The sequence below is a fragment of the Myotis nattereri genome (assembly GCF_964212035.1).
Source record: "Myotis nattereri genome assembly, chromosome: 11".
Classification (NCBI taxonomy): Eukaryota; Metazoa; Chordata; class Mammalia; order Chiroptera; family Vespertilionidae; genus Myotis; species Myotis nattereri.
Window position 1 is genome coordinate 15,091,875 of NC_138086.1, and position 20,770 is coordinate 15,112,644.

Consider the following 20,770-nt stretch of genomic DNA (forward strand, 5'->3'; position numbering starts at 1 on the left):
CCGTGTGACCACAATCCCTGCTGGTTTTTATAGCCCAAAGTTATGGGGACTTCTCTTCCCAGTTCTGGAAGCCTGGGCTGAGGGGTCTGGTATGGGAATGGCACCCCTTGCTCCTCACAGGAGGCCTCCACAGAGATGATCTCCCTCCTGATTAAAAATACACCACATGTGGGTGTTGGACCAGCCTGTTCCACACCTCTGAACCTCCTACCAGTCTCAATGTGCTTTCTTCTTTACTTCTCTAGTTGTGGGACTTCCATTCTTCCAGATTTCAGGTGGCTCTGGATCGTTGTTCTGTATTGTAGTTGTAATTTTGATGTGGTTGTGGGAGGCAGCAAGTACTGAAGTTAACCTACTCTGCCTTCTTTGTTCTCTATTTGTATTTTTAAATAGAAACTGTGTTCTAATACTTACTTATGTCCCCTACCTTAATATGTATGTACATTTTTTCAGCTCAATAGATATAAATTTACCCCCATCTTTTTGAAGGCCACATAATACTGCATTATGTTAATGCACTATTTTGACTTAGTCAGTTATTGACAGGCATTCGGATGGTTTCTTATTCTTTGCTATTATTAATATTGCTACAACAATCATCATTTTAGATAAAAACCTTTGCATACTTGCACTCATTTCTGTATCAAAGATTTTTAGAAGTGGAATTAATACATGAAATCAAATGAGAATTTTAAACCATAATATACTCTGTCAAGTTACTTTGACAAGCAAGCAATGTATGAAAGTGCCTGTTTCCCCGCATCCTCAACAACACTGGTATTAGTTACAACATTATAAGTTAAAGTAAAAATTTTAAATCAGCCCAGTTGTAAAACACATTGACAAAAACTTGTATAAGGAAGTACTCCCGTTAATTTATATACAGTATTACAAGACATTGTTTCTTGTCTCCAATTGAACTAATTTCAGATTTTCTTATTTCTAATGGGAATATCATTACATGCCAAGAATCTGGGAGAGAACTGAATTGATATTTAGTTTTGATTAAATATATGGTGTGATACATGTCATATTTTGAACAGAGGCCAAAGTGATTTAAAACACATATTTACTTAGCCAATGTTATTGTCTAGATCATGGAACAATATATATACCTAGGTAGGTTGGTAGGTAGATGATAGATAGATAGATAGATAGATAGATAGATAGATAGATAGATAGACAGAGATCTATATATCTGAGGAAGCTTAAATAGGAAGATATAACTACCTAAAAACAAGTACTTAAATTAGAGTATAATATTTATGATAAAGATGTAGTGTTACGGCATTACAACAAAGAAAGTAAAAATTCTTTGGGTCAGGAAGAGGCATGGGGACCAGAAGTGGTTTCTCATAAGAGATAACAATTGTGTGTGGTTTCCAAGTGTCTTAGGATGACAGCATGGGGGAGCAGCAAGTAGATGTGTGTGGCTAGAATAGGGGAAACTATGTAAAGAGTAGGGGAGAGGCACTCAGTGAGAGAAATTGATCCTAAATGTGAAGGATTTGGCTTATTACGCCAAAAAAATGGGATCCAAGCCCATACCCACTGGTATAGCAAAGAGGACACGCAAAGTTGAGCAAGCAATCGTAGAGCTTCGTCATTCCAGAAAGATTGGAAATCACCACTAGGTGGACTTGGCGGTTTCTCGTAACTCCCGGTGAGTAAATAGTCAAAGGCTGTTACTCTGACTCCAAGAAATCGTCTTTTGATCAATGTTACAATAGTCATTCTCTCTTCCGAATTCCACAGCTAAGCACGTTGTCCCACTGTTCACTGGGCAGTCTGCCTGCATATTCCACAACCTTTAGAGCTAGACAACTAAATGAACGCCTATTCCTTCACCTCACTTTATAAAACATCCTCTTCCTTCCTTCTTATTTGTCCATCCATTAGCGCAAAGATTTCCCAAAATTACCCAAATATTTTTCTCTCCTTTACTGCTTTTGGTTTTCTCCCATGCATTTCTTGTATCCTGACCTCTTCCCCACCATCCTGACTCAGACAGTCCTCACCTTCCACCCTGAAGACTCATAATAGTCTCCCAACCTACTCTCCTGCCACTGGAGTTAGCAGTCTCCAGTCTAGCTTCTATATGTTTTTTTAAACTTGCAGATCATAATCTATAATAATAAAAGCATAACATGCTAAGTAGACTGGACATCCTTCCAGATGACCTTCCGGATGAAGCCAGGGATGCAAGGGAAGCCCTGGTCCCGGGTGCCTGCTGGCGGCCAGAGGGAAGCCCAGGTCCCGGGTGCCAGAGGGAAGCTGGTGCCAGCAGCCGGGGGAAGGAAGACCTACTCTTGTATGAATTTTGTGCATCGGGCCTCTAGTTATATTATAATATCCCACCCCTATCACCATTCAAATTCTTCCATCATATTCATGACATACTACCAGGGTAAAAAATGGTTAGAAAGCATAGTTAACAATTTAATTTCATTTTTGTAAAATGTATGCACATGTAATAAGTACCATGTGCATAATACACAAGTGAAATATGTATCTATGTATGGAGCCATGGGGAAATTTAAAATGTTATCTGTACATTTTTAATCTTATTATTTAACTTTCCAGCTTTGTAATGAACATATGTATGTTATAATTAAATACATACGTACACAGTGAGTGAGGGAGAGCAAAGATCAAATCCAAACCCCTTAGTATAGATTATATCATGCCATGCTTTGCTCCCTGCTTCCCACAAAACCTAGTTGAGTCATACCTGTGTCTCTGATGTTGTTAAAGTATACCACGTCTCTCTGATTGTTAGATCTTGCATTTTAGTGCCTTTTCTTGAAGATATTTGTCTCCTCTTCCTGTTCATTCTTCAAGTTTTTCCCCTTTTCAACATCATGTCCCTTAAAAACTGGGGCTATTTCATCTTGTTCCTCTTTTTATTACTGGCACATGGTTGAGAACACAGCAAATGACCCTTGAGTGGTGAGTAATTTTCTTGGCTCTAAGTAAAAATAAGTTGAAGATTTAACCTCCTTCAAATTTACATTAATACTTTTTATAAACCTTTTTTCAAAAAAGAACTCCATTTCAAATGATTTTCTCCGTGGCATTAAAATAGACAGTGGCTGTGTATAGTAGGCAAAACTTCGAAAGGCCTGGACTTCTAACTGTATTAATCTTCTATCTTCTAAAAAGGACTCATGGGTGCTCCCTTACAAGTCAAATTTAAAATTTGAAAGTTTTTGTTTTTATTTAATTTTAATTATTTTTACATATAATGATTTTTATATCCTTAACATGGAAATAATCAGTCACTTTTAAAATCATAAAGGACTCGTTTAATTACATATATATTGCTACTTACATTCACTTATAATTGAATAAGCAAATACTTATTAGATGGTTTTTAAAGAGCTTAAGATTAATTATAGCAAAAAAGATCAAAACTATTCCTTAATCCTCAAGCATTTAAATATTCTTAGCCTACATGTGGAATTATTGAAACTAATATGTGAACTTTTAAAGCAAGTTTTTAAAACATTGCTTTTTCTTTTCTATTCCACTTACTGAAGGGCAAAATCTCTGGATATGTGTTTTTATGTATATCCAGGTAGATACAATTTTATCAATAATTGTTTTTTCTAACCTGCAGTCTCCTTTTGCCATTTAATACTGCTCAACAATATTTAATCACCTTCGGATTTTTTATTTATAATACTTACAAAATTCTTCTTAAAAAGTGAGAAAAATGTTTGAATGTCTAGTGCTCATTACAAGTGATAAATTATTTAGCTTGCAATTCAAAGAATCAAAAATAAAATGTACATATTTTAATATCTTGGTTTTTCATAAAACGTAGTTGCGAATAAAAAAGTAAATTTTCCTTTGATATGTGTAAGAACGTTTTCCGAAGGGGGAAAATAACCCTGGAAATGTTGAGCCAACTCAAAGAAACTCATATTATATGGGTATACAGTTGAGCCCACCCTGGCTACCCTGTATGTTCATCACAAGCCAGTCGCTGAGAAATACTAGGTCAGGTAATGGTCATTAAGAATGAAAACAAAGCATTGTGTTGTGATATACCAGTGACCAGCGCCCTCTCACACATATTCTTTAAATGACGAAACAGTACTAAGGTGTATATGAGCAATGAACAATTGTATCCCCATGTTAGGTGTGAGGAAACTGAGGCTCAGAGAAAGTAATTTATTTGTTCTATGTTACATGGATAGCATCGACACATGTATTTTTCTTTTAAATTCCAGAATGATATAGGAAAATGAGTGTGGGCTCAGACTCGCTTCTAAATTCTGGGCTATACCTCAGAAAAATTACTTAACTCTGTAAATGCCATTTATTTATGCCAGGGCTGACCAGCAGATCCTGAGTGACAGATGAATGATTACTCTGACATATGTTTCTGTGAAAGAGAGGTATAAGGGACTGCTTGGCTAGAGGAACCAAACAGCCCCTTTTACCTGTCTCCTTAGGCTTTTATTGTAAGAACAGCTTGAACTAAAGTTAACTATTAGAAACTATCAGTAGGGTAAGCATCCTTGAGAAGACACAAATATCTGCAGTGTCCTTTAAGCAAGGATGTTTGAAGACTAAACATCAAGATTTCAGTAAACACCTGGGGGCTCAGGCTTGTTTGGAAAAGTCAAGGCAGGGATGGCCACCTTCAGCCAACTCCCTCTGGAGGTACTGACCTTTCAGAGTTTCCTCCTTACAGATTTTCCAACCAAGTCTCATGCTTCCCCACGTATTTAGATATTCTATTAATTGATCTAATCCTCTCTAACTCATAACGAACATAATGTGACAATTGGCACATGATATTCAGTTCTAGTCATAACTACATTTTTGGAGCACTTAGCATCGTGTATGGGTCTTCATTCATTACATGCATCAATTTATTTAATCCTCTCAACAGTATTCAAAGCTGGCTTTCACAGGACAGGAAACTGGAGCAACTAGGAGGTTAATTGGCCCAGGGTCACAAAGTTGTGAAGCTGAAATTTGAATTCTGCAGTCTGACACAATAACCTCCACCCTCACCCACTGTGCTACTAATAAAGTCACACAGAGACCCTTTCATTCCCTTATCATGTGCCACCCTTGCCTCGATGACTCTGTTTACCAGGGCTTTGAACTCAAGTGAATTTCATAGGAAAATTCCTTAGTATATAACCAATTTCAGGGGCATAATAGTGGATAACATTTGATGTAGTATATGAAATATGACCAGTATTTTTCAGAAAAGAAATTCCATTTTAAAAATTAAGTGTAGTAGCACAGTGTACAGTCTGAGTAATGACTTTTACTATTAATATCCAGGAAAATTGCCATAAATGAACAATGAAATGGGTGTATTCATAGAATAGATCATGTACATGACATGTGACTTACTGGAAAAGGAAAACTTGCAGCTAACTCAAGAAGTTATTCATTCCCAGGAATGATTTCTTAGTTGTGCTAGACAGCTGTCTGCCATCACAGAGTATTTCTTTTGTGTATAATTTGTTTAAAAAATAGTGAATGATGTCAGTTTTTCCCGTACAGCTTTGTGGTATTTTCTTTTGTTTTGGTCTTAGCTGTCACATATGAGTTTTTCACTCATGACCCCATTATTCAATAAATGGTCCCATATGATTTCTTAGTTCAGTGGTTTTGACACAAACTAGTCACCAGGAAAGCTATTGGTATAGGTTTTCCTGGTCCTGGGTTCTTTAACAGATAGTCAAAGAAATATCATCAAAAATGACTTTCTCTTCAGGAAATTAAAACTCTGCAATAGCTGAATTGTATACAATACAAACAATGACAAATTATTAAACATTTGAAAAATACTTTCATTGATTTTCTTAGAGAAGAGGAAGGGAGAGGGAGAGAGAGAGAAACATCAATGTGAGAACAGAACAGAACATTGATTGGCTGCCTCCTGCACCAGGGATAGAGCCCACAACATGGACATGTGTCCTGAATGGGAATCAAACCAGCAACCCTTTGGTGCACAGGACAATACCCAACCAACTAAGCCACACCTGCCAGGGCTGTTAAACATTTTTTTAAATTAACTTTATTAAATTATAATAATTGGGTAGAATGCTGACAGTGAAAATAGGCAAAATTTATTTAAAATTTTCTGGCAAAAGTTAGTTTAGTTGGTCTACACACCATTCTTTTTTTGACTTAACACCTACTTGTTAACTTCCCAGAAATCCATATTTCATGGAACACACTTTTGGCAACAGATAGCCCTTCTTTAAGTTATTATATCATTTTTATTTAACTAAAATGTACTTAGAGTACAATGAAAATAGTGTTTTGAAACTTTATGAAACACTATAGGGAATGATGAAAAATAACAGCCAGTGTATTAAGCAATTTATCCTCCTCTATCCTGTTTTCTTCCCAATTATCAGTCTTAGCTGATAAACCATTCCACCATGTACACAGTTCCAATGACAAGGATCTCCTGGCATAAGGAAGAGGAATCAGAGGGAATTAGTAGTGTCTAATGCTATGTCCACTTGGGTTTGACCTGTCAAAGTTAGCCAATACAGTGAAGCCTTAAGACACAGGTGGCCTTTTAAAGATAAAACACTGAGTAGCAATAAAACATCAGATCTGGGCAGGGTAACAACTGCAAAGTTCTAGAATAAATCGGGAGGCTGTCTTTAAAGCAATGTTAGCTATAACTCGGCAAGGCCAGGCAAACATATCTGATTGGTGACAGCAGGATCCCCAAAGAGCTGTTGACTAACCAAGAGAAGTGACATATTCTGGAGACCAGCTTGAAATGCCACCTGGTTGTGGATTATGGTGAAACCACAGCAGAAGGCAGGCCCACTGAGCATGCGTCCAAGGAGAGAAGACCAGTGACTTGACCTGAGTGGAGAGAGGCAACCCAGGCAGACTCATAGAAGCAGCCTTTTGTGGCTCAGGCTGTGGAGACTTAGAGACATGTCATCTACAAGGATTCACTCACCAGACTTGGCTATGAATAAAAGTCATTTCATCCCACACAGTGAGTTGTGGCAGCCATTTAACAGTAATGATCAAATCGCAACAGCATTCAAGTTCAGGAAATAATGAGCTAATTAAAAGCCTATGGGGAATTGAAGACAAGTTAAATGACAGCCATATCTTGAAATTTCTCTAGGACACCTTCTTTTATAACTGGGCTCATGGATTCTTTAGCTCCTCCGTGAGGACGGGCAACCCTTACTTCTACATTACATGCCAAGGAAAATAGAACATTTTCCACAGGAAAATGCCAGCTCCTGGCTGTGTGTGCTGCTGATAACTGACAGTATCAAAGCCTGAACTGATATGGCTGGGTTAGATGTTGAGCAAACCGTGTCAGAGTTTTGTATCTGACATGATATGCTGCATACAGGCCCCAAACACAAGTAGACAAAACCCATTTCCAATCTGTTCCAAATCGTCTTGTAGATTTTATGGCTCAGCACTGAATCCCAAGCGAATAGGCACTGCAGGAGAGAAAAAGTAGTGATTGTTAAATCAGGATGCAGTTTGTCTTCAGATGTTAAGGATGCCACTCCTTTATAGGCAATCCCACAGGAGAGGACTGATTGTGTCGGGCCCTGCTCCCTCCCGCCTTCGTTGTTCCCACTTCTTGGAAAGCCCATCAGCTCCCATCTGCCTGGTGAACTCTATAACGTATTCAAGTTGTAATCTCCTTGCAAAACAGAGTTGATCACACTCCTTTGTGTCAACACTGTGTCCGGAGCAATCGTTATTATAGCATTTAGCACTTTCTACAGCAATTGTGTGTTTATGTATCTGGGTTTTTTTTCTGTTAGAACGTTATGAGGGACTATGGCTGGTTCATGCATGATGCTGAATGAATGTCTGTTAAAGAAATAAATTAACAGCCAGGGACATGTCAATGGGGGGAAAAACAGACATATGTAATACTCTCAACAATAAAGAATTTAAATTTTTTAAAGAAGGAAAGAAATTGAAAAAAGTGAATACATGTCCTAAACTATAAACTTCTTTGGAAAGCTGAAAACACATGACAATGAGTACTCACGATTTTGAAAATCAATGAAAACAAGTATTTTCCTCGATGATCAGCAATGATATATAAATATCTATTCATTGTCTATCGTGGGAATTAGTTTTAAGTCTTTAGTAAATAAGTAGTCTCACAAAATTATTTGAGTGACAAAGCATGGAAGGTGCTTTGAGGCTTTGTTCGGCTGGAGAAAATAGATTTGGCCTGACTCATTTGCACTCTTGCCTAGTCCCACTTTTGACCAAATGGAAGCATGTGGGAGTGCAACTGGTTATGTTCAGGGATGCCATCTGTGGCCATGAAAAAGGGGTCTTCCCTGATGAAGAGAAATGCCTGTAAATGTTTTACAAACATGATCTGTTTCTTAGTACAGTGTGTTTTGTTTTATCTTGTGTTGTTTTTCAGTCTGTGAAGCAAGGGTTTTGAAGTCAGATAGACCCATGACTCAAACTCCAGCAACTCTACTCATTAAGCTCTTCAATTTCAGAAAAGCTTCCCCCAAACTCTATAAACCTCTATTTCCTCATCTGTTGAATGAGGATGAAAATACTGCTTCAGATATCTGTAAAGATGCTATGCAATATAGTGTCACCTCTATAGTGCTTGGGGTGACTGGGGTTCTCTATAAATGGCATTTCCCTTTCTCCTTGTCTACTCACCAGGAGATTGGTGCCCACCCAAAAGTTAGCCCATTAATACAGTAGATGCACCTTAGCTCTTCTGTAGCCTGTGGCTGGTCTTCCCACAATCCCCACAACTTTTAAGATCAATATGCTGTAATTCATGGGATATCCATGAATTCTAATAAGATGTGATTACAGTGTCATTGCTCTGCTGTATGATACTCCAACAAAAGTGTTTAAAAGCCTTTTAATGTTTATAACATTTTTCTATTTTTCTATTATTAATGTTATTTTGCCCATCATAAAACTCTAAAATATGACTATCAAATTGTACTAGACTAGTTTTTTAACTTTTAAGGTTAACTTTATAGTTACAGAAAGTTCGCAAAATACCCTTCATCCAGCTTTCCCTAATATTAACATTTGATGTGACCAGGGGTACTTGATCAATACAACCAATACTAAGAATTTTTTTAAATAATAAGAAATTAATATTGGTACAACATATTTATTTAACCAAGTACCTCATGTGGATTTCACTAGTTTTCCCAATAATATTCTTTTTCTGCTCCCCCATCAAATTGCTTTCAGTTATCATGTTTCTTATTCCTCTGTAATCTGTGGCAGTTCCACAGTCTTCCTTTGTGTTTTATGACCTTGACACCTTTGAAGGTTGCAGGACACTTTTATTTTTCTACAGTGCCTCTCAGTTTGGGATTGTATGATGTTTTCTCTTGATTAAATAAAGTTAAACACTTGTGGCAAGAATACTGCAAAAATCATGTATTTCTTTTGGTCACTTTCTGAGGGTAATGTTGGCTGGGTTTCATTCCACTGTAAAGTTATATTTTTATTTAAAATTAATAAATATCTTTAGGGGAGTGACATTTAGAGTGTTCCTAGAGCATTCTTTGAGTATTTTTAAAAATATATGTTTTATTAATCTCAGAGAGGAAGGGAAAGGGAGAGACAGAAACATCAATGCTGAGAGAGAATCATTGATTGGCTGCCTTCTGCATACGCCCCACTGGGGATCGAGCCTGCAACCTGGGCAGGTGCCCTGACCCGGAATTGAACCGTGATCTCCTCGCTCAACCACTGAGCCAAGCTAGCCAGGCTCGAGTGTTCTTTTAAGTCTGATTAACAAGTACATAGAAAGGACTGTCACATCATAACACAATTATTTTCACAGGTATCTACTTTTTACAATGTTAGAATATGTTTATACTAAAAATTAACATTAACTTCTGATCTCACAATAGCATAGCAGTTTGGTTGTTCAGTTTTGAGTGCATCAGTGTTTTCTTCTAGACACAATTTAGATACATTTAACATGCTCTGAGCTTAACTGTGATTGCATGAGATGATATTAGTGGGGAATCTTTGAAGGTAATATTTAGTAGTAAGCACTTATTACTAAAGCCTCAAAACAGGTGCAGTTCATAAACTTGAGACATGTAATGAGATAATCTTTTGTAGCATAATGTACTCCTTATGTCACTTGGTATAAATTCCCTTCAAGTTTTAAAATCGCGAAATTCTAAGGGTCACTGGGTGTGTGGAACTCTGTGGGCATGTACAGAGAGATGTGTTTGTGTAGTAGTTACCAAGATGAAAGTAGGCAGGAAATGCCCACTTAGTGTCAAGAATTTGTGTGACTGCATCTTTTCATTAAAATATTCAACTCTATTTGTGCAGAAGATTCCCTACCAAAGCTACATTTTTTAAGAATCACAACCTCATATGCTTTATTAGTGGACTATTTAAAAATGGGACAGTCAATGCTGAAATACCTATATTGCAGCTATGTTCACTACGGGTGATCAATTTCTCCTGGGAAGACCTGCTTGCTACTTTCTATGTGGTTACATGTTATGTTTGGTGTGATCACATCAATTAAAAGTTGTCTTTTAAAATATCTCTGTAGCTTTGTCACTACTCTTCTGCCTTAGTCTACACCAGCGGTTCTGAACCTGTGGGTCGCGACCCCTTTGGGGGTCAAATAACCCTTTCACAGGGGTCGCCTAAGACCATAGGAAAACATATATAAATACATATTGTTTTTGTGATTAATCACTATGCTTTAATTATGTTCAATTTGTAACAATGAAATTGGGGGTCACCACAACATGAGGAACTGTATGAAAGGGTCGCGGCATTAGGAAGGTTGAGAACCACTGGTCTACACATAGTAAGCTTGCTCCTTTGGAGTAGGAAATAATCTTCTCTTTTTTGTTGTTGTTGTTGTTATTGTTTTGTCACCTCCCAAACTGATCCAGATTCTTCAGGTCATACATTCAGTTCCAGTTCCACACATTTGTGTTCACAAAGAACTGAGCTTTTCCAAATATCCAAACATACACACTGACTCTTTCTTTTCATTTGCATCCACATCTTCCCTTCTGGATTCCATCTGGACCCCAAACCAGAAGTGCTGAGAAACCACAACAAAAGCTGCTTTCCTTGGACTTTCTAGCTCACCGGAAATGGGAAACATTAGTCACTTCACAGGCCCCATCTCACTAGATTTTCAGTCCAGATCCTCCACAGCCCAGACACGTCTGTGTTTCAGAATTGAGAATAGAGGGTGCCTTTCGGAATGGACTTCAGCAAGCAGGATCATGCTGGCCCCACCTGGTTAATTTGGAGGCCATTTAGATTAAAAAAGAGAAAAGTGTGTGTTGGTTCAAGCATTTGGAATGCAGGAGCAATATAAAGAAGTATTCCAAATATTAATTCACGTTAATAAATTTAATTGAGTAGAACTAATTCATCTGCTTATAATTTGTTCCAACTTTCCTTTTCCCTGAGTTCATGGTGGACTAACCTAAAATTCTTAAGTAATATAATGTATGGCCACTTTTCAGCTGACATTTGCTTAGGAAAAGAAACACACAATAGTGTTATGGTATATGAGGGCTCATTACTACATGGACTCTAATGTGTTATAAGTAAGGGTATGAACTCCAAATATAAATACCAAGTTAAGCCACATGTATAATGATGCAACCCAACACCAAGTTCCATTATTTTTTTAAAAAAAATTGGAACTGGATGGAGGGGGGCACTGGGGGAAAAGAGGGGACATCTGTAATATTCTCAACAATAAAGATTTTAAAAATTAAAAATTCTATTCTAAAAAATTAAATATAAATATTATAAAAAACAATTAAAATTTAAAATGTATTTATAAACTCTTACTAAAGCGGGATAACATCAAGCATGGAAAAGCATCCATTTTTAAATCAATGTTTTTAGAGATCCCATCTGCACAAAGTAGAATGACTTAGCTCGCTTCTAATCTTCATTAAATTCAAAGTCAGACAATTATGTAGGTTAACGTTGTTTACGGCAAATATTTTATGAGGACAAACTCTAAATAAAAGTAAAAATGTCTTCTGTTCCTCAGTAAAGATGTTTAATTTTGTACTGCCTTTTAAAAGGGCAGCTACTTAGTAAAAAAAAAAATTATAGGTTTTATAAAGGGCATAGAGCTTAGAGATTTATCTGATAAGAATTTTTAAACAGAACAAGAAATATTCATTGCCATAACCCTAAATTTTGTATCATTAAAATGAGCCAAGGATGATAATCATGATTCCAAAATAATTTTACTGATTTGTACTCACTTCCTATCTTGTGCTCCAAACACTATCCACTCTGACAATTAATGAATGGCCATGTTTTCTTTCCATTCCAAAATGTTTCATATGCTCATCCTTCCACCTTGGAATGTTTACTTGATCCCCTTTTACTTACGTTTCCTCTGGTAAACTATCAGTTTTGTGAACACAGGCCAGTAATCAATGGTTGTGCTGGTCCATAGTCCTTCCCAGCCCTCAGAAGGAGCCAAACCTACCAACATCTTGGTTTCAGATTTCTGGGCAGCAGAACTGTGAGACTGTGCATTTCTGTTGCTCTGAGCCCTCAGTTTGTGGCATCTGGTACAGCAGCCCTAGGAAACTAGTACACCTCCGAGGAGCTGTCAGTCCTTCCCTGGCTTTCTCTTATTTCACTTTACTCTTTTAAATCTTATTTTCTTTACTTAAATTTGTGTTTTCAAATGCCCTGGCCCTTATGGCTCAGTTGGTTAGAATATGTCTCATATACCAAAAGGGTGTGGGTTCTATTTCTGGTCAGGGCACATACCCAAGTTGCAGGTTCGATCTCCAGTTAAGACAACCAATCAGTGTTTCAATGTCTCTTTCTCTCTCTTTCTCCTCTCATTCCCTTCCTCTCTCTAATATATATATGCATGATTAATACTAATGGCAAAATCTTCAAAAACAAGTAAAAGTTCATTTTTACTTCCCCATCTCTGGCTTACTACCCTTAATCTCTAAGAGAGCCACTGTTCAGAGTTGCTTGGTATCATTTAGAAGTTATGCACAGTCAAGCATATATAATATATATATATATATCACTTTATTTTTGCTTAAATAGGACCATGGTATACATAATATCCTACAACCTACTTTATTGCCTTAATAGTATGTCTTCTAGATCTCTCCATATCTTCACCTGCATCTTTGTTCTCTAAGAATTATAAAATATGTCATTATACGGATGTATGAGTTATTTAACCTGTTCCCTACTGATGAACACTTGAGTTGTATCAAGTTTTCTTGACACAAAACACTCTAGTAAATTTCCTTGCACATGAATCTTTGCAGACTTTGTCACGTATTTCTGTAGGATAAATTCTCAGCATTTTAATTCCATTTGTGAGATATTTCCAAGTTGCCATCCCTAAAGGATATAAATCTCTTTTAACATGAATTGCACTCTTTCCTCATGAAAAACCTCCTGTTTTAGGACCACTGTGGTATGTAAAGGATGATTTCAGATGGATTATGCTACAATTACTTATTGCTAGTGTTTGCCTCCACTGATTATCCTAAGAATGTTCACTCGGTGTCTAGTTCTGTAAATCACGCGCCTCCTCAGTGTTTTGTGGCTGGGTGATTACACTACAAGGAGAGCAATTGTTACATTCAGAGGCAATGTGAAGACAAAAAATAATGTGTTCCTTTGGAGCATTACAGTGAAATTAGAGCCTCAGGAACCTCATTTTTGAAGGAAAATGAACAGTCCCTTCCGGAGGATGTGACCATGCCAGGATTGTTAAATTGGAGAGGTCACTCTTGACATATTGGAAAGAGCAGCAACCAAGGAACAGGGATGAAATGGAGTCTTCTGGGAGAAGCTGGGTGCCACAGGGAGTTAAGGTATATTTAAAAAATATTGTATTGATTTGAGAGAGAGAGGGGAAAGGAGAGATAAGGGGAGAGAGAGAAACAATGATTTGTTGTTCCACTTATTGATGCATCCACTGTCTGATTCTTGTATGTGCCCTGACTGGGAATTGAACCCGTGCCCTTATTGGGAAGTTAAGTAAATTTTTGAAATTATATACTAAACATATATATTCTGCACATGTTTGAACAAGGAAATCCTGTTAATGGTCTCATTGCATTCTACCGCGAGCTGTGACGGTCAGTCCACTCAGGGATTTGCGAAGTCTCCAGCAAAATAATACGCTCTAAATGTGAAGCTCTCGGGGGTTAATGCCACTTGAACCAATGCTGCTAAATATTACCTTCTGCATGTATGTAGACTCAGAGATGACACTTAGACCAGAAAGGCTGTCATTCGATTTCTTGAATATGCCTGAAGTTGACAAATTACTAATAACACCAGAGAAGAAAGAAATGAGAGATACTAATGAGTTTTTTCCTTTCAACATTGTTTAAGTTCTTTTTAATTAGTGGAGGTAATTACTTTAAGATCTAAAGAAATAGTAAAAAAGATTCACATGGCCTGAGAAGAAAAGGTTTCCTAAGACTCTCAGAGAAAGAGAGAAGTTTGGCTGCATCTTCCATGACTGTTTGACCAAGTGGGAGTGTGTTTTTCTTCCATAGTAAGAAGTGCAGAAGTAGGCAGCCCAAAGTCTGTCTTTCATCTGCGTCCGTAAGAAGAAACAGAGTAACCAAGAAACAGTAGCATGAGGGAAGCAAAACTTTCCCAGAAATCTATAGCCTAGATCCACTTCCATTTCTTTGGCTAGAATTGTGTCCCATGACCATGCCCAGCTACAAAGGAGACTGGGAAATAAGGTTTTTTTGTTTGTTTCTTTGGTTGGTTGGTTGGTTGGTTTTTGAGTGCTAGATATATTTCTACCTCCAACAAAAACAAAGTTCTTTCTGGTAGAAGGGAAGAAAGGAGAATGGACATGGTGTAGGCGCCTCACATTGTCTGCTGCAGCACTTGAGATCATTTTATGTGACTTTTCCCTCTTCTCTCTCCACCTTTCACCCTCTTATATCGAGACAATGAGATCAGGGGCCTTAGGATCACACAGCCAGTTCATGGCAAAGCTAGGACTAACCTCACAACCGCGACTATTACAGGGGTGCGCTTTCCGCGGTGTGCCGCTATTCTTTCCCCATAAAACGTGCTCAAGTTCATCCAGATATACTGGTACTGCCTTTTCTTCCAACTCCCTCAACTCTGTCGGCCACTCTATGGACCTGAGTCTGTATTGGGTATACACGTTGCTTCATTCAACATTAAAAAAAAAAAGTACCATTGCTTGGTTGCACCTAGAAAATGATTAATATTCAGCAGGCTCCCCTAACTTTCCAGAACATCAAGGAACATGGCATCAGAGCTGAAAACAAAGATTAAGTGCTCAGGAGAAATTCATAAGAAAGCACAGAATATAATAGCATATTATTTGGCCTAAACTACAGAATAGAGGGTGTGATCTCATTTTTTTAAATTTATCTTTAGTGATGATAGTATTACAGCTATCCCCTTTTTCCCCCATTGACTCCCTCCATGCCGAACCCATCCCCTCTGCCCTGCCCAGGCCTTCACCACACTATTGTCTGTGTTCACGGGGTAAGCATATATGCATACAAGTTCTTTGGTTGATCCATTCCTACCCACCCCACCCCCCACCTTCCCTCTGAGATTCCTCATTCTGTTCCATGCTTAGATATCTCTGATATATTTTGTTCATCAGTTTATTTTGTTCATTAGATTCCACATATGAGTGAGATCATGTGATACTTGTCTTTCTCTGACTGGCTTATTTCACTTAGCATAATACTCTCCAGGTCCCTCCATGCTGTCTCAAAGGGTCATAGATACTTCTTTTTTATATCTGCATGGTATTCCATGGTGTAAATGTGTCACAGCTTTTTTATCCACTCATCTGTGGACACTTGGACTGTTTCCATATCTTAGCTATTATCAATAACACTATGAACATAGGGGTGCATTTATTCTTTCTGATTGGTGTTCGGGTGTCTAAGGCTATACTCCTAGAAGTGGGATCACTGGGTCAAATGACAGTTCCATATTTAATTTTTGAGGAAACTCCATACTGTTTTCCACAATGGCTACAACAGTCTGCATTCCCACCAGTAGTGAACTAGGGTTCCTGTTTCTCCACATCCTCGCCAGCACTTGTCATTTGTTGATTTGTTGATGGCGGCCATTCTGGCAGGTGTGAGGTGATACCTTTTGTCATTTTAATTTGAATCTCTCTAATGATTAGTGATGTCGAGCATTTTTTCATATGTCTCTTGGCCATCTGTATGTCCTCTTTGGAGAAGTGTCTATTTAGGTACTTTGCCCATTTTTAATTGGATTGTTTGTCTTCCTTCTGTTACGTTGTATGAGTTCCTTATATATTTTGGATATTAATCCTTTGTCAGATGTATCATTGCCAAATATGTTCTCCCATGCAGTGGTCTCCCTTTCATTTTGTTGATGGTTTCTTTTGCTGTGCAGGAGCTTTTTATTTTGATGTAGTCCCATTTGTTTATTTTTGTTTCCCTTGCCCCAGCTGAGGTATCAGCAAACATATTGCTACAGGAGATGTCTGAGATTTTTCTGCTTATGGTTTCTTCTCGGATTTTTATGGTCTCACAACTTACATTTAAGTCTTTTTTTCCATTTTGAGGTTACTCTTGTGTACGATGTAAGTTGGTGGCCTAGTTTCATGAAGAAGGTGTGACTTTAAATTTTATTTACTTCAAAATCTACTGTCCCTCCCTCAGTCTCTGCTCTGTCTATCCTTTGCAACATTGCTTTGGTTCTTGTCTTATCTTGGAATTTACTGGCGCTGAGACTATTTCGTTAGAACCACCAGGGCTGGCCTACAGGCTGTTGCACAGCAGGTGCCCCATGGGAACTTCAAACTGAGGTGGAAACATGGGATCAAACACAGAGTCAAGGCCCCTGTTTTAACAGGAGCGCTCACTCAGCCTGGCTCCCACCTACACTATGCTTTTCTGCGTTCTGCATGATGCTTATTCTGTTAGCGTGGGCTCATATGTGGGGTCCTGGGTATTCAGAAAGGATAAACACTGAACATTTTAAGACTTAATCATGCTCTATTGCCACTCATTGTTTCAGCAGCTTGAACGTCAGATCAGAACATGCTTCTGCATTACCACAGTAAGTTTTTCTAAGCTACACCTGCGGGTAATTAGAACAAAGAAGATGTTGATTTCGGTTCAAGATTAGCAGAAACTTCTGAATACGAGCTAGACTGGGTCTACTGAGGTCAGGGCCTTGCCTTGTCAGTATGGCACCTTGCACGTTGTAGAGATTAAATCAGTATCTTTCCATTTTAAAGATGTATCCGCAACACTTAGGAATCCATTATGAATGAATCATTCTTCCTCTGAGTCATGTGTTTATCACGGGTAAACTTGGAGGTGCCATGTCAAAAAGATTACGTGATTTAATTATTAAAATATAGATTGTCAGCGTATCCGTTTTTGGTTTTTTTAAATGACTTGTTTGTTGGTTTTTACGTAAGATGTCAGATAAATCCTTTTCCCACCTCATGGCCTCTGGAATTTCTTCTTGGAATTCTCATCTCCCGGTTATTGCCTCCTTCAGTTCTGATGTGGTCTCCTCAGAAGGGAGGCAACACTAACCTACCTATGTCCTATGTCCTTCGCTGATGATAAAGATTAAATTATCATCAGTGATTGAGCTTGGTTCCCACAGCGCAAGCCGTCAGCATACATAACAGTGTACCTTTCTCATTGACTGCTGTTTGCCGATTATAGGTAGGGCTTCAACAGCATAGACTAGGACTTGGGCAGCTGCGGCCTGGACTCTCTTTCTAATCCCCTATGGACGAATATTAGAATGTGATCACAAGCATACACACCACATAACCCCAAACAAAAATTGTCAGGCAAAGGTTTAATAAATCCAGACTTTCATAAATATTTCAACATCATTTGCATATATATGATTGCCTATAATGAATTATATATATATATCCTATATAATAAAAGGGTAATATGAAAATAGACTGAACGGCAGAACAACCAAACAACCAATCAAAGTGTAATATGCTAATGATATGCTAAGGCTGCTCAACCACTCGCTATGATGTGCACTGACCACCAGGGGGCAGATGCTCTGACCAGTAGGTTAGCTTGCTACTGGGGTCCAGCCAATCAGGACTGAGCGAGATGGGTTGGACATGCCCTGGAGCCCTCCCGCAGTCTCTCCCTGGCCCGATCGTGCACCGGTGAGGTCCCTCAGCCTGGCCTGCGCCCTCTCACAATCTGAGACCCCTCGGGGGATGTTGGAAAGCTGGTTTCAGCCCAATCCCGCAGGCCACTCCCCTTGGGAGGGTGCCAGACACAGGGCTTATGGCTAGTGAGCACTGCTGTGGCAGCACAAGCCTCTCCCAATCAGGATGGATTGGGCACAAGCCCACAGCAGGCACAGTGGGGCTGGGATGAGCAGAAGCATCAGGTAGGAGCTGCAGGTGGTGTTGGACTTTGGGTTTCAGCCCGATTCCTGCAGGCCATCCGGAGGGACCCCACCCATGCACCAATTCGTGCACTGGGCCTCTAGTGTGTGTGTGTGTGTGTGTGTGTGTGTGTGTGTGTGTGTGTATGTATATATGTATATATATATACATAATTAAGCACAATTATATATATATAATTAAGCACAATTCAGTCTGAAATGCATAAATGCAGGTGGTTTTGTGGCCTGGTCATGTTGTGTTTCATATGGTGTGCATTGTTCTGTAACAAAACATGTTCTTTAGGTTTTTCTTAATTGTGTGTCTTAGAAATCTCTCCACATTAGTTCATTTAGATCTAACCTTATGCCTGTTCTCTATACATTCCATGAGAGTTTCTCTGGAGTAGACTCTAAAGTCTGACTTCAAGAGTATGTGGCCTGTGAATTTTTAATTTTGGTATAAATTGTGTTCCAAAGTAGCTGAGCCAATTTGCACTCCCATCAGCAGTATATAATGGTAATTATTTTTCACTGCCCCCTATCACATTTTATATAAACATTTTTTAATCTGAATCGTGCATGATGACATTTTTTTTCTAGCCTTCAAAAAGGTTAGCCTTCACCAAAAATAAATGTATAGATAGATTTCACACACACACACACACACACACACACACACACACTCCACTTTCATAGATGATTTTTCACACTAAAAACTCCTTACATTATAAACTTAGTGTTATTTTAATTGCTTTGTGATAATGAATACTTTAATACAAATTACATTTCTAATCTTTAATAAGTATCCTAAAGTCCAGTTTCAGTCATGAATTAAAAATGAAAATAAGTTTACTGAATCAAGATTTCAAGACTTCTATACACCACCCCATGCCTTTCACCCCTTAACATTCTGGACCTTTATTGGATGAGTCCTGGGAATCTGAGCTGGGGATTAGGGTGTTGGACAGTGTGAGGGAAGGTGACTAGAAATTGCTCATTAGACGCAGAGTTACAGATAAAAGAAGAGCTCAAGCCAGTTATTTCCCTCCATTATTGAGAATTTATTACATGAAAAGAGACAACGCTAACCTTTTATGCATTCAGTAAATATTTACTTTTTCATACTGTGTGGTAGGTACTGGGTGTATGTCTGAGTTAAATAACTATGTGTTCTCGTGAAGTATTCAGTCTAGGGGAAAAGATTCAAGTACCAAACCTAACTGCCAATCGGAAACAGTAAGATGGAAACAACCAGTGCTGACATTGACAAAAACAGGGATACATCCTTGTGCTAGAGTTTCAAGAAGGCCTTGCTGAAACCTGAAACACTGGAAGATACTCTCCATGCAAAATTAAGGGAGAGCATCCCTAACAGAGAGTGCAGCATTTGTAACCTACCCTAAATTGTGTTAGACTGGGAGACCCTGTGAGAAGGTGGCAGCGGAACCAGTGAGGCAGGGTAGAAGGACATAAGGCAGGTACAGGTGCCAATAGCTTTAAAAAATCCGATAAGAAAAAATGAGAGTGATCCAACCTGCTAGAGTAGAGAAGAGAGGAGGAAAGAGGTCCCCGAGAGCTCCAAGCTGCTGTTCCTCACAGCAGCGTCAGACTGAGGAAGGCAGCGCTTAGTAAGGAACAAGCCTCCACAATGGTACCCATGGCAGGGAGATGTTACCGACTATTATAAAGACATGAACATGTTCTGAATAAAATATATGTATTTAATTGTATTTAGGGAATACCATGGGTCATTAAGAAATCTATATATATAAAAGCCTAACTGGCCATTATGACCGAACAACTGGAATGACTAGTCAACCAGTCACTAGGACGTGCACTGACCACCAGGGGGCAGATGCTCAATGCAGGAGCTGCCCCCTGGTGGTCAGTGCACTCCACAGCTAACTGCCTGCAGACAGCCAACCTCCCACAATCCCTCACCCGCAGCTGGAAGGCCAGGCTGGGACAGGGAACCGAGGGTGGGTGGTGGCGTTCACAGCTCCTTTCCCAGGAAGGCCAAGGGCCAGCTCCCTCTTTGGGCCAGTGGCCAGCCTCCTGCGGTCCCTCCCCCGTTCCTCCCTCCAGCAGGCAGGCCCCAATTGGCCCTGATTGCTCGCAAGGCCTAGGGACTCCCCCCCATGCATGAATTCGTGCACCAGGCCTCTAGTGTTGAAATAAAATTCATCTGTGAAATTAGCCTTCTTCTAGAATATCCTCCACTTTCCTTCTCACGTTAACTGTCTTTTCCTCAGTGTTAGAAGATAATAGCATCCTCTTTATAGTATGTTATATTTTTAATGTGTCAACACACAGGTTGTCAAAGTAAAACTTGCATGAA

The 20,770-nt window shown here is 38.8% G+C and overlaps 1 protein-coding gene across 1 annotated transcript in view; it reads left to right on the plus strand.

Moving 5' to 3' along the window:
• The window catches only part of CPED1 (cadherin like and PC-esterase domain containing 1), a 280,912-nt gene that overhangs the window by 208,002 nt on the left and 52,140 nt on the right, over window positions 1-20,770 (plus strand). The gene's annotated exons all lie outside the window — the stretch shown is intronic.